Consider the following 16,137-nt stretch of genomic DNA (forward strand, 5'->3'; position numbering starts at 1 on the left):
TCTCAAGAATTCAATTCACATGAATTGAATACTTGGCTCATTGACAGTGGTTGCACTAGTCACATGTCTAAATATTTATCATTTTTTACCTCCATTGACAAATCAATTAAGCCAAAAGTCAAGATGGGAAATGGTGAAATTGTACAAGCCAATGGAAAAGGTACAATTTCTATTGCAACCAAGAAAGGTATGATAATTGTTAAAGATGTTCTCTACATTCCAAAATTGGATCAAAATGTTCTTAGTGTTCCACAAATGCTAAGGAATGGTTATGGAGTCTCTTTTAAAGAGAATTATTGTTTTATCATGGATGAACATGGTTTAGAGATTGCAAAGATTGAGATGACCAAAAACGGTTTTTATTTGAAATTTGATTTGATTGAAGATCATGATTTTATTGCTAAAATTGATAAGAGTAATGTTTGGCATGAAAGATTTGGTCACACTTTTAAGCAAGATGTATTTGATATGACAAATTCCAATAAATGGTATTCAAAGACAGGAAGAGTTAGATTGAATAACAGAAGATCAATTGGCAGACATCTTCACAAAGGCACTTCCAAAAGGAAAGTTTGAGAACTTGAGAGGGAAACTTCGAGTTAATAGCTATTGATTCAAGGAGGAGTGTTGAGAATCTGAATCAGCATCTATTATTTGAGTTTATTTCATATTAATGGAGCATTATTAGAATTCCTAGGGTTATGATTTTTTAATTATAGGAATTATAGGTGCTGTTACACTTTTATGAGTATTTATATTTGTCATTTAATTTTATGTTTATGAGCAGAATTTGTATCAACTTTCAATTATGTATTTAAAAGGTTACAAGTATGAATAAAATATATGAGTTTAAGCCTTTTAATTCTTTTTGAATTCCAACATTAAGCAGGTAAGTACCCTTCGATTCCTCTCACTACTTCTAAGAAGTATCCTTTGGGGAGTGTTCAATTCATTGCTAAAATGAGGAGTTGAGTCACAAGAAATAAGGTTTAATTATGGCCCTTGAAAGAAAAACTTCTAAATGTTAAACCTTGATAACTTTCTTAGCCTTTTCTCAAGTCAAGAAATGTACTTAGTACCTAACAAGTTGTCCACAGAATAATTAGTATGTTCAGAAAGTTGAGTTTCTAAACTCAACAACTTTTGATAGGGTTATTTTATGGTATTTGTCTGAGGAGATATTTTATGAAGTTATTTTTATAAGGTTATTACACAAGCATACTCCACAATGATGAGATATTGTCCGCTTTGGGCCTTAGTCCTCACGGTTTTACTTTTGGTTATTACCCAAAAGGTCTCTCAATCATTGAAGTATGTTTATGTTATATAAGTTGTTATTACTTGTTTTATTTTATTGATGTAGGACTTATTTGTATCCCAACAATCCTCCCCTCACACAAGGGGACCTAACATTTCATGCAGCGGAATCTGTCTTTATATATTACATTATATGTTATGAGTTATGAGGGGTTATGGGGTTATTGGTTGTCACCGAATCTAACCTGCGGTTCTGATACCACTGATGGGTTATTTTATGGTGTTTGTCTGAGGGGATATTTTATGAAGGTTGTTTTTTTTATAAGGTTATTACACAAACATACTCCACAATGATGATATATTGTCCGCTTTGAGCCTTAGTTCTCACGATTTTGCTTTTGATCATTACCTAAAAGGCCTCTCAATCATTGAAGTATGTTTGTATTATATAAGTTGTTATTTTTTGTCTTATTTTTATCAATGTGGAACTTGTTTGTATCCCAACAATCCTCCCCTCAAACAAGGGACCTAACCTTTCATGCAGCGGAATCTGTCTTTATATATCATATTATCAGTATCATTTTTTTATAAGGGTTATTGGTTGAATATACACCCTCCATAGATCATTACTTTCTCCATCAAAAATAGGTGGAGAAATTTATGAAAAGTTTGTTTTTGCTTCCATCTCCAAGATCGTAACCTTAGCTCTAGATACCAATGATGAGATTATTTTATGATATTTGTTTGAGAGGACATTTTATAAGACTTATTTTTTATCAGAGGAGCATGATATAATTTTATTCATGAGTCTCTATTTATAGAGAAAATTTGTTATACAAAATCAAATATTGATATTATCCTTTTCTAAAATAAGGAAGTAAATCCTAAAATAATCAGAACAGATTAAATCTAAATATTTGAAATATAAATAAAATATTCGTATAAAAAATTAACTTAATCTCCTAAAGATATTTAGGCATATTCAGAACAACTTTGAATAATCTCAAATGATATTCATGCAATATGAGTCTTGGAATGTGATTTTTGTTTGGTTATGAAAAGGATGACTTTTAAGCTATCTAATTAGGTTGCTTGTTGATCAATACATTTCAGAATGCTGGTCATGTGTTCGGAGTAAGCATGCAGATAAATTATGTGATAACCAATATTGAACAGATGATTTCTGATCAAGAGTATGAATAAACTTGATATTTAAAAATTGGAAAAGCGTCGAAAAGATTAACAGATTTTAAAACGCAGTTAAGTTTATATAAAGGAGCATTTTTGATGTAGTCTCCTATAATTAAAAACATTATTTTCTTTTTAATTATTTATCATTTGGACTCTATTTTCATTTTATTTTTCTTTCAATTTCGATCTTTCCCACTCTTGAATTGTTGCTTCTACTCTCTTTTTTATTGAACTCTCGTATCAATATCTAAAGTTAGCCTTTATTAGATATAAGAAATTCGCCAAGATTCTTATGAACACAGAAAGTGACTCCTAGTTTGACTTCTGCGAATTTACCCTCATTTAGGCTCTTTTAAGTCTTTATGTTTATGTAATGTTTCCAAAATCAACATAGATTTCTCTAAACTTTGGGAACATGATTGCTTCATGTGATTAAAACTTGTGGAACTTGGTTGGAGTTCAAGAGCTTATTAGTAGTATTAGAAGTTGAGCACACAAACTTTCTATGTTTATGATATAGACCCTTTTCGAGAAAGGGAAAGCTCTAAATAAATTAAGTAAGAAAGAATGAAATTAAAAATAAAACTGGAATATTTTTCTCCTTTTAACTCATGGATGGAAACCATATTTAAAGACATAAGTCAATTCCTAATAATACCACAGATCTTGAACCTCTTGGAATATGATCCTTACATACACCAGAAGAAGAGCTTACTAACTGAATTAATAAAACGAAAACAGAATACATAAAATAAAAAATAAAAAAAAAGGAATCCTAGGAATTATTTCATGCTGAATTCGGCTCACTTGTTCCATAATCTGGTGAGTTCAACAATCACACTCCTCCAAGATATTGATCATGGCTATCCTCAAAAGAAAATAATAATAATAATAATAATAATAATAATAATAATAATGATAATAATAATAATAATAATAATAATAATAATAATAATAATTAAGTGGAATCAACAGAAGTGGCCTCTATCCGTTGAACAGGAGAACATTTCCCTATGTCCTATTGTTTGAAATTTAAGGATATTTTGGTAGTAGAAAAATAGCAACCACTACCTCGATCCTATTTCTAATTAAAGTGCTATAGAAAAAAAAAATAGATGAATACCATGCTGATTGAGCTTGGAAAGTTATGCCCTAGTGCAAGCACTTCAGTTATCTCAACATCTGTAACAGTAATTAACTGTTCCTCGAGGGTTGGCACTCTGTACTTAACTCCATTGGAAGTTTGGTGATGCCACTTGATATGGCCTCATACACTAAATTGAGGGGACATGGCAATCTATAGTCCCCAATGTTTCAATCAACCTTTCTCCAACAATAACTTTAGTATTAGTCCAAATAATCATATTAAAATAGATTCTTACCATAATTTTGGATGTGGAAAGCTGTCCATCTATGATTTTTTTTTTTCTTTAATAGGGTGAAAATGATGCCTTACTATGTCAATTTATCTATATTATTTAATATAAAAATATTAAATATTATTGTTAATTAAGTGAGAAACTATATAATGCATAGAATAAATGTTTGAGACAAAATAGTAAATTAAATATAATTTGATTTAGGGTCCATTAATTAATTAATTATGATTTAGGGTCCATTAATTAATTAATTATGATTTAATTAATTAATTGACAACAATTTTAATTAAATAAATAAAGAAAATTGGACTTGTATTAGAGCTGCTCAATAAAAGACAAATTAGAAAACAACTTGACCTAATCATAAAATCATCTTATTTTTCTATGAGACGAACACAAACTAAATTTATTTATTGAGACAAACATTATTAATTATTTAAAATTTTCTAAATACATAGAGAAAGTAAGCATATAAACTATATTTGATTTTATTCTCACAAATATTTCATATTGTTATATAAAATATTTCATATTTTATATAAAACAATTATAAAGTTATATGAAAAAATTTTATTTAAAAATTTAGAAAATATTCAACTTATGCTAAATTTCAATATTTTTGTAATTTGAATTGTTAAACGATGAAAAACTCAATTATTTTATAATTGCATTATTGTAAATAAAATATTACGAATTTTACTATATAATTAAAGTTTAACCCATACTATACATGAAACATATATTTAGTTATACTAATTCATGCTTAGTATTGCACATTATGTCTATACTCATTTTCATCATAAGGAAATGAAAGTGGATATTGCAAATTCAAATAGTAAACACGTAGCTCATTCATTAATTCTTTGCTAACAGGACTCCTATCTCAAGTATTACGTGTTTGTTTAATCCAGTATCAAAATCACCAACAATAAGAGCAACTACTTTAGAAAGAGTAGGCACTACTACAAGATGTATTATCTACATCGGTTCTGCAAGGTAATCTACATCGGTTCTAAAACCGATGTAGAATAGAGCGACTTAGAAATACAAACACTTTTACATCGGTCTTGAAATCGATGTAGATTTTGTGCAAAATCTACATCAGTTTTGCTGACAACCGATGTAGATTTGTACACAAATCTACATCAGTTCTACTGACAACCGGTGTAGATTGCATTTAAAAAAAAGCTTCATTTATTTTTTTAGATTCTTTCTGATTACCTGTAATAAACATATATATATATATATATATATATATATATATATATAAATCTCAAATAGAAATTGTATGGTCCACTGTTCTACTCAATTGTGTTGCTTAAGTAGAGTGGATATATATACAATTTAACTTGTTTAATAAATCAAAAAACTTGACAAGAAAGAAAAAATGACTTGTTGGAGTAAAAAATTAGGATCAACAAAAATTACATATTCTTACTCTCATTGTGTAGGATCAACAAGATTAACCCAAATTTTTTCTTAAGGAGAATTATTAAAAGGAAAAAAAATGCAGAATTTTTTCTTACTCTCATTGTATAGGTTCCATTAAGTCCATTAATAGTTGCCAAAGCTATCTTTGTGAGAGTATTTAACAAAACCACATCCTTCAAGCAAAATAAGAGAAATTATTCTATATTTAGTATTGACATCACACACATACAGAGACACAAAAATATAACCATTGAATAAATAATTGTGATGCCTCCAAACATTGAAGGGAAAGGTCAAAAATAATAACACACATTGTAGTAACCAATTGATACTCTCCTCAACAACATCTATGAAACTGAAGCACAAAGAAACCAACATGATAACCAATTCATACAAAGCTAGATGTTGTAAAGAGAAATAAAAACTTCGTAGTGAAAACAACAAATAGTTTGGTGAAAAATTAATAACCAAAACATGATAACCAAGCTTTAACTACTTAGTTTATTTTATTTTGGGATAAGAAAATAAACTAAAAAATAAAGCTAGAAAATTGTTTTTGAGATATATTGTAAACAATCCTAATTAAACTAAATCATGCTCTATTTCTAAATTTTTCTAAAAAGAAGGTTGCCCATTGACTCCGAATGTCTTCCAATTTGGTTTCCGGCAATAGTGCAACATCATCAAAAAGCTGTAACATACAATATAATATATTAGTTACATAAAAATCATGAAAATAAATTAATTAATGGTAGTAAAAGTAAAAGAATTATATTACCTCAATCCAATCATTTGTTACTTCCCCTTCAATTATGTCTAACATCCAATTCATCACATAATATCCACATTCGTAACCTCCTTGTTGTCGATTACTCTGAAATGAATATTAGATTGAGTTGTATAAGTAATTTTTAATTTAAGCTAATAGAATTTTTTTTAGGCATATTGAGGTTACAAATCAATTACCATGAGATAAATCCAATCTAGGTTCTTTGGTTGTGCTGTAGATCTACCCCCCATGACATTATAGACAACCATAACACTAAAGAAAATAAATGAATGTAAGTTACATGGTTAAAATTTATAACAGAGAGCATAAAATAAATACCTGTTACAAACTAAATTTTACCTTTTAATTAAATTTTTTATTTGAACATTTGACTTACGATGCAAAGAACAAAGCCAATTTTGAGAACCAATAACTGCCAATGATTTCTATATTTAGGCACAATTAGTTATACAATAGATACATAAATACACAAATTAAATGGAGTTCACAAAGATGCACTTACTGATCAACATAAGGAGCAAAGTAAACTTGCTTTGGTAAATTTTGTATCCTTTCATTGATATAATTTTGAGACTCCGCTTTTGTATTCCCGGATTTTTGAATTGATTGGGACTGAAGAAATCCATACAAGTAACCATGATTGAGGTCTTCAATTTTATGATTCAAATATCTAAAATACATACAAAAGAAAAAATTAATAGTGAAGGAATCATAATTAAATAGATAATGGTACTAACAATTGTGTACTTACAACATCCATAATTGTATAATTGAGATGTTAAGCATTGCTTGACATTGTAATAATTCATATATATCTTGAAATGAAATATACAACGTAAAATCATTATTGCTGATCCCAAATAGACTTGCAGGACATATCACCTGAAATTGGCAACTTGGGTAAGTAGCAAACTTATAATATAAAGGTTAAATACCTCTTTTCGTCCCTGATAACAATTTTTTGTTTCAATTTAGTCCCACTTTAATTTTAGGTCTCAATTTGGTCCCCAATAATTTAAATCATTGCAATTTGGGACTTCCGTCTAAATGATTTAAACAGAGTTAACTAGTGGCCACGTAGATGCCACGTGGATGCCACGTAGGTGGATCCCAAAATAGTTGAAGACACCTAGAGCCAGAACGACCCGTTTTGGTTACACTGTTGGTGTGTAAATTTTGTACCTGGAACGGGCCGTTCCAGGTGCAAATTTAACACATCAACAGTGTAACCAGAATGGGCCGTTATGGTTTCAGAACGGGCCGTTTTGGTTCCATAATTTCGTGCACAAAAAAACCACTGTACAAATGTTAAGCGATTTCTTTCAATATGGCAAGTGAACCAATCGCACAAGTAGTAAGTAGAAGTAATAGTCGTTCTCCCCAAAGGACTTGAGTAATACAATGGCAATATGTGGAATTTAAGCTAATATAGACTAAAGAATGATTTCATGTTTGATGAGTTGTAATTTTTAAGCTAAAAAGAGTAAAATGATTCAAAGAGGACTTTCATCAAACACTTGAAATGCAAATTTTGGGACTTGACTATATGAGTGAAATGTTAGGGTTAGACTTCACCAACTCTAATCTCATGCATACAAAACATTCCTTCTCATTCAAACATTAATGCTAGCCCACTAATTTTCTCTAATTCCAATTCCTTGGTTAAAAGAGCCTAAGTTTCATTATCAAATATCAATCCCTTGAATGGTTCAACAAATCCACTTGCATTAAGTTAAAGGGCTCCATACAACAAGTAGCTCTTGTTCCATTCCTAGACACAAGTCTACAAGGTACCACATTCTCAGACAAGATTACCAATGATATTCCCACACCAAAAGCAATCAAAAATCATGTAATAGTTGATCATTCCATACAAGCATTAAGCACAAGAACATGATACTAACATTTGAATGAAGGAGATAGATAAATATACATTCAACAAGTTACATGAGAGTCAAGTTGGCTACATCTAACCCCAACAAGAGGTTTTTAGCAATCCATGTCCATGAGAATAACAAGATACATCAAAAGAGGAAGAATGGAAGAAAACCAATGAGAAACAATGGTCAAATTATGAGCCCTAGCTTCTCTCCTTCGACCTGGTTCTGTTCTACCTTCGTCTCCCCCTCCAAAAAGACTCCTCCTTTTCGCGCTCCGCCAGAAGTTATATCAAGCCACGCAATTCTTTAAGTGACGCGCTCAGCGCGAAATGGTACGCGCTGGGCGCATAACGGAACGCGCCTGGCGAGAGGTTGAGCACGCTGAGCGCGATATCAACTTTCCCAGCGCCCCTAGATCTACTGCGCTGAGCGAGGTAGAATATGGGCTCAGCGCGGGTCTTCTGGAGTTTCCAGCTAGCTTCACTGGAGTTCAATCGAGCTTCTTCTCTTTGACACGGCTTCTTCCCACGTGATTACCTAACCAAAAAGTCACAAAAAATGAGGATTAAATCTTTATAACCCTGTGTGTGTAACCAAAGTGTCTTTACTTACAAAAGAGAAGTTAAATTGAAGATTACAAAGTCAAAAGTTAGAAAAGAGTTGAATGTGTTAACCAATTTGCTACTAGAATATAAGTAAAAATTAACATTATCAACAAAGCATTTCAAACACTAGATTTGGTAATATTGTTAATGGGGATTGATAACTTCAATTGCTAAACATTTGGACTATACAGTGTATCATTAAGGATGATGCAGTGTATCACTAAGGACAATGGTAACAAGTTTTATTTCATTGTTAGTCAAACTAGAGTGAAATAATTTCTTTGAACTTTTTTAGTATATGTTATGTTCTGAATTTTTTTTTTCAGTTTCTGAACCATGTTTCTGTCTTTGAATTTATGATATATTATGGATTTTTATTTTCAAATTTTGAATCACATTGCCGCATTTTAGTCAAGATTTTGAACTAGATAAGTTCAAATCAAAGAAGGATTTTGGAAGGTCTTATCTTATTTGATTTTTTTTAGTTTTATTCATAAATGAATATTAATTTATTGTATTTTTTGTTTATTAGATTTTTATTAATATAGATATAATAAAAAAAATATAATAAAAGCATGAAGTTAGCATTCTGGAACGGACCGTTCTGAATTCAGAACGGCCCGTTCTAACAGCAGAACGACTCGTGCTGAATTCAGAACGGCCCGTTCTAACAGCAGAATGGCCCGTTCTGGTTTCAGAACATCCCGTTCTGCTGCACTCATGTTGTGTTAAATTTGCATTTGGAATGGCCCGTTCCATTTGCAAAATTAACACATAACCTGTGCATGCAGAACGAGCCGTTTTGGTTTCAGAACGGCCCGTTCTGGTTCCAGGTGTATTCATGCCATTTGGCATCCACCTATGCATCTACGTGGCATCCACCTGGCATCCACGTCAGCAGGAGTTAACCCCGTTTAAATCATTTAGACGGAAGTCTCAAATTGTAATGATTTAAATTATTGGGGACCAAATTGAGACCTAAAATTAAAGTGGGACTAAATTGAAACAAAAAATTGTTATCAGGGACGAAAAGAGGTATTTAACCTAATATAAATATGTTAAATAGTCTTTATATTAGTTAGTCAAGTCAGCTGAAATGGTTGTCCATAAAGTAAGGACTTTGATGCCTCACGTAACCCAGTGATAGGATCACCATTGGGTTCTGACTTATCAATAGGTGGAACTAGTTTATTTGCTTGATCAATATCCTATACAATAAATCAAACATCAAACATTAATATGAATAAGCAATATGTATTCGTAATTAAAGTTAGTAATAATGAAAAAATAGGAAAAATATATACTGTGGTTGAAATAGGTTTAACAAGATGTCTTGGCCATGCAGTGAAAGTCTGTAGGGCCTGCCCAACCAGCCGAACCTTTGAAGTAGGTATGGGAACTCGAGCATTAGAATCTCAAACTTCTTCAATGACCATCTTGACCAAATCATTTGTCAAAGGCACGTGGTGTATAATTGAACTCCCATCACAAACTCTACCAATGGCCACTACAAGGGGAGGAATCCCATCAATGCATAACTCACACTGATTGGAGATATTAGCATGAAGCTCATCCCCTAAGGGATTACCAGCAGCAGTAGCACTTGAAGGAGTTGGACTGATGGAGGTAGGATGGATCAAGTGAAGGATGCTTGTTCCTTTAGGCCTCCTCCGAATGCTAGATCTCCTCCTTGAAATTTCCACCGATTCAAGTGATGAAGAAGAAGCAAGGATTATGAATTGAAGACTCCTAGAACCAAGACGGAAGCATCTAGGCTAAAGGAGCAAAGGGAGCTCACTTCAAGGCTAGGAAATAGGGTAGGATTTCCTAATTCTAAAGTGTAGTACTCGGTGACCTTTGAGAAAGAATTGGAGCTGAAGATTTCAGAAATTCTCTTATTCATCAAAAGTGAAATTACAAGGAGGAGGAATGACATATATAGGCTACGAATTGCAAGATAATTGGCGACATCCATGAAGAGCCAAAGTTGGCGCTAAGTTGAATTCAAATTTGAAATTTGAATTCAAACTTGGACGTCCAAGCTTGGTGCCCATGTGGCCGGTCCTCATCTAGAAGCTTGATTGCATTTGAATGTAATTTGAGGTTCATTTGAAGCTTCACATCTACAGCCACCCTTGGCACAAAACATGTGACTCAAATGCAACCCTAATTACTTTCAAATGTAATTAAGTTTTCATGATCCATGCTTATTATGTCTTTCCTCAAAATTCCTATTCTATGGGCCTAAATAAAATGGTCAATCAAATACAATGGAAAGGAAAAATTACAAGGATTGAAACGAGCCCAATATTGGGTACCAAAAGCCCAAAGGCCCATGAAGCCCAATACTAAGCCCAACAAGCCTAAAGCCCAAAAAATCCTAATCTAGGGTCCAAAATACAAGATCCAAAATATAGGAAACCTATACTAACATGATATATACAAAACATAAGGAAATAACTATAACAAGATATGGCCCATGTGAAGCTCAACTTGGGCCTTCCAAGCCCATCGAGCCCATTGGGCCTTGACTAGTCCAAACCTTCATGTCTAGCCCATTCCTTTTGGCTCTTTTAATGTGTCACCCCTTGCCTTACTAGGCATGATTGCATCATGGACAACTGCCTTTAGTGCTAACACGGGCCACGATACCATGATCTACCTCAACTGGAGGAACATCCTATGACTGTGTAGTACTCATATTCGGGTACTTTGCCATTAAAGTTTGTGACCCATACATATATTTGTTGTGTGAGGGCTTCAAGATCTTGTGGGCTCAATCTAGATAAGGATGACCCCTGTGATAATGGTCCAAAGTAATTACCAATAGTAGCACCAACCCCAGCTATACGAACACGACCAAGATGCTCTGGTCGTCCAAGGGCTGTATTTAATATATCCTAACGGCCTTCAGGAATAAATGAACCTTGTGATTCTTGCTCCTCCAACACATTCTATAATAAAGAAATTTTGTTTATAATATATCTGTAAATAAAAAAATCTACAATAAATCTTCAAATACATAAAGAGATTACTTTTATAAGAAAATACTTACAATTTTTTCTGCAATTTGATTAGCAGACTCAGAAGTCATCTCACCAGAGCTTTTTGTGCGAGCCATCCTCCACAAACTATGGCATGGAGGAGGACGTGGAGGATCAATCACTACATCCTCACTAGCACCAGATTGTATTGCTACCTCCTTAAGTCATTGAAGTTCTCTTTTCATAAAATTTCTCACAAGTAGCTCATAACTCCCACGAGACAATAGGTGGGGTGCATCATTGAGTTTCTGGATATCCTGTGCTTTTTTTCTTATAAGCTGCAATAATTTAATACAACGATAATTAAAAGTGAATTAAAAATAAAATTTTAATATACATTTAAAAAAAAATAAACACAATTTACCTTCCAAGAAGGGTCATTCTGAATTTCTTTGAATTTCTCCCATTCTTCAGGGTCAATATTATACGCATCACAAGGGCTTTTACCCTTATGTTTCCCATGTACCCATTCCTTGTAAGATAAGACTCGTGTTGCCTAAATTTTGTAGCAACAGTTGAAAACATTTTACTCTTTAATATTGTACTATCACTAATGTCATAGACTTCCTACAAAACAATTTTAGATTTAACAATTAATAATAACATTAAAAATAATCATTATTTTGTCAAATTATGTAAAGATAATGGAAATACCAATATATCCTGCCAAATCATGTTTTTAGTAGTCTGTGGAACTTCTTTCCAAGAAGGAACTAAAATACTAATCTTGTCTCGAGCAAGGGTTCCCAAATAACTTGCAAATTGAACTTTGTTTGGCCCTAAAACTATCCCAGTAGTGGGATCCACATCAAGTGATATTTTCACCCCATTCATGCGCTTACAGGCTAAGCTTTTCATTCATGTCAACTTCCTATTTTTCTTAGATATAGTTTGTGAAGTAGGGGGTATAGGAGCAGGGGAGCCTTGAGGAGCAAGGGAGCCTTGAGGAGCAGGGGAGCCTTGAGGAGCAAATTGAGTATCCATGTATCTGTTTTGACAAAAATAAAAACCAAGGTTAATTGCAAAATAAGTAATAAAACTAATTAAAAGCGTGAAAAAAAATGATAAATAGAATATTAAAGTATACATCAAGATAAACATAACTTAATGTGGTAATTAGATAATAATGTTTTCCCATATGCCTTCATCATGGTCATTACGAGTGGCATGAACGTCATCTTGTTCAATTTCTTCGTTATTAGTAGGCATACGTGTTGAGAAAGAAAGACTCTCCCCAAGCTCAATTGTTGACTCGTCAACATTGTGTACACTTCTACCTTGTAGAACCACAAACCACCTTTCAACAATAGGATCTTTGACATAAAATACTTGTGTTGCTTGGTTTGCCATGATGAAAGGTTCATCCTTATGACCCACCTTGCTAAGGTCTACCATTGTAAATCCCATTTCATCGGTTCGCACACCAATGTTAATATCAACCCACTTGCACTTAAAAACAAGAACTTTAAATGTACCATAACTAATCTCCCAAATGTCTTCAATGACTCCATAGTAACTTGTGGATGCCACAATAGGATTTTTATCATTTCTACTAGAAAAATGTATAGATTGAGCCTGAAGAGTAACCCCATTATTCTGCATGGTACTGTTATCATCTTGTGACTTTGTGTAAAATGAAAAATTATTGATATCATATCCACTATAAGTAAAGACATTACATTTAGGCTCATTTGCAAGACATTTTAATGTGTCAGAAGCACTATCATCACTAAAGACTTTTTCTTTAAACCATTTTAAGAATGTCTTGTTATGCTCATTGACCAATGATTTTTCATTCATTATAGGGTTATTTTTCTTCAAAAGGGCTTGGTGCTCAGATATGTAAGGGAAGACCTCTTCAGTATTGTTCAATATATACAAATGTGCTTGAAGTAATTCCTTTCGAAGAATAAATTTAAGTTTTTGGGCTTTTGTACCCTTGCCTTCAATTCTATCGTCATAACAAGACTTAGGAATCCCTACTGGTTTTGCTTTAGACATGTAATCTAAACAAAATTCAATAGCTTCTTCTGCAATGTACCTTTCAACAATAGCTGCTTCTAGACGGTATGGATTCTTGCTATACCCTTTTAAAATCTTCATATAACGCTCAACTGGGTACATCCATCGTAAATAAATAGGGCCACACAATCTGATCTCCCTAACTAGATGAACAATCAAGTGAATCATGATGTCAACAAAACTCAGAGGAAAATACATCTCCAATTGACATGGGATAATAATAGACTCATTTTCCAACTCATCCAACTTTTTAGGGTCAATGACTTTAGCACATATAGCATTAAAAAAGAAGCACAAACGAGTTAACACACTTCTAACATTATTAGGCAAAATGCCACGTATAGCCACAGGTAAAAGTTGTTGCATCAAAACATGACAATTGTGAGATTTTAAGCCAACCAGTTTAAGATCATTCCATGAATCAAGGCTCTTAACATTTGAAGAGTATCCCTGTGGAACTTTGACACCTCGTAGACATTGACAAAAACTTATTTTCTCTTTTCTTGACAAAGTATGACATGTTGGAGGCAAATATGTATGCTTACCTTCTAACCTTGGATGTAACTGTTCACGTATACCTATCTCTAAAAAATCTTGACGAGCATTGAATCCATCCATTGTCTTGCCTTTAATGTTTAAAAGTGTGCCTATTACACTATCACATACATTTTTCTCCACATGCATAACATCTATGCAGTGTCTAACATCTAAATGGCGCCAACATGGAAGATAAAAAAATATGGACCTCTTCTTCCACAATTTCTTCTCAATTGACTTCTTTTAGGTCTTTCCAAAGATAATATTTATGTCTTTCACTTGATCATAAACTTGCTTACCAGTTAAGGGTGTGGGTGCAATTTCATGTTCTTGACATCCATTAAAAGCTTTTTTCAATCTTTGATATGGGTGATTAGGTCTGAGAAATTTTCGATGCCTAATGTAGACAATTTTCTTTCCATGCTTCAATTGAAGGTAGCTTGTTTGTTTTTCACAAATAGGGCATGCGTGATGTCCTTTAACACTATATCCACTCAAGTTCCCATATGCCGGAAAATCATTAATAGTACAAAATATCATTGCATGTAGATTGAAACTTTGTTGACGATACCCATCAAACACATCAACCCCTTCTTCCCACAAAATTCTAAAGTCCTTGATCAAAGGACTTAGATAAACATCTATGTCATTTCCTGATTGTTTTGGGCCTGCAATCATCATACACAATATCACATATTTTCTCTTCATGCACAACCAAGGAGGCAAATTGTAAATTGAAAAGAGAACAGGCCATGAACTATGGTTGGTGCTTAAGTTTCCAAAAGGATTCATTCCATCTGAAGCAAGCCCGATACTAAGGTTTCTTGCCTCACTACCAAAATTTGGAAACAAACCATCAATTTTTTTCCATTGTGGGGAATTAGTTGGATGGCGAAGCATGCCATCGCAATTTCTTTTGTCTGCATGCCATGTAAGGTTCATTGCATCAGTTGCATTAGCAAACAATCGCTTGAACCTTGGAATAATTGGAAGATACCATAACACCTTCGCTGGAGGCCCCTTCTCAACTACATCTTCATCACTACTACGACCATCATCCTTCACTTTGTACCGTGACAACCCACAACGAGGACATTTTTGCAATGATTCAAACTCTTTTCTATGCAATATGCAATCATTAGGGCATGCATGTATTTTCTTATACTGTAGACCCATCGGACACAAAACCTTTTTCGCCTCATAATGACGATCTGGCAACGTGTTGTCTTTTGGAAGCATTAACTTCAACACCTCAAGAAACTCTGTGAAACTTTTATCACTCCACCCATATTTTTCCTTTAAGTTCATTAATCTCAACACTGCTGATAATCGTGTGTAGGTTGTACAATCAGGAAACAAAGGTGTCTCTGAGTCACTTTTTAAAGTATCATACACATGTGATTGTGCTTGCTGGAAAAACTCTTGTCCCACATCACGAATCATGTCTTCTATTTGATCTTCCATTTCTACATCATCTTGCTCAGTTTGGGCCACAATTTGAGTTTCTTTATCTTCACCATGCCATATCCATGTTGTATAGCTCGTTAAAAACCCATCACAAATAAGATGGTCTCGTATTTCATCAATTACATGTCGTCTCCCATTTAAACAATTAACGCAAGGACAATAAAATTTTCCATTCAAATCTGCTTGATTTCGTTGAGCCAATTCCAAAAATTGTTCAACCCCATTTTGATACTCATCAGTGATTCTTCTTGCATTCACCCAACTACGATCCATTTTTCTTATTCTGTGAGACAAATTTATTTACACAATTGAGTATTTATGGTCTCTCTATATAATAGAAGAGCAAACCATATACTAATTCAATGTTATTTGAACCTATTATTTCATTTATCTAAGTAGGTAGAAGATTCAAATATAAGTCATCTTATTTCATCAACTACATAAATATAATTCATCTCATTTCTTCAACTAGATAAATAAATTAGATAAATATAATTTAGTTTAAGGTACCTTACTAAGAAGATATGACAAACT

At 33.0% G+C, this 16,137-nt stretch overlaps 1 non-coding gene across 1 annotated transcript; it reads right to left on the reverse strand.

Moving 5' to 3' along the window:
* Positions 1 to 10,964: 10,964 nt before the first annotated feature.
* On the reverse strand, positions 10,965 to 15,876 carry LOC109789016 (uncharacterized). The gene has a single exon (XR_014428669.1). It is a non-coding gene; the product is annotated as an uncharacterized LOC109789016 (transcript).
* Between the last annotated feature and the right edge of the window lie 261 nt (positions 15,877 to 16,137).

Source organism: Cajanus cajan, chromosome 8 (assembly GCF_000230855.2).
Source record: "Cajanus cajan strain Asha chromosome 8, NIPB_CcT2T_4, whole genome shotgun sequence".
Taxonomy (NCBI): Eukaryota; Viridiplantae; Streptophyta; class Magnoliopsida; order Fabales; family Fabaceae; genus Cajanus; species Cajanus cajan.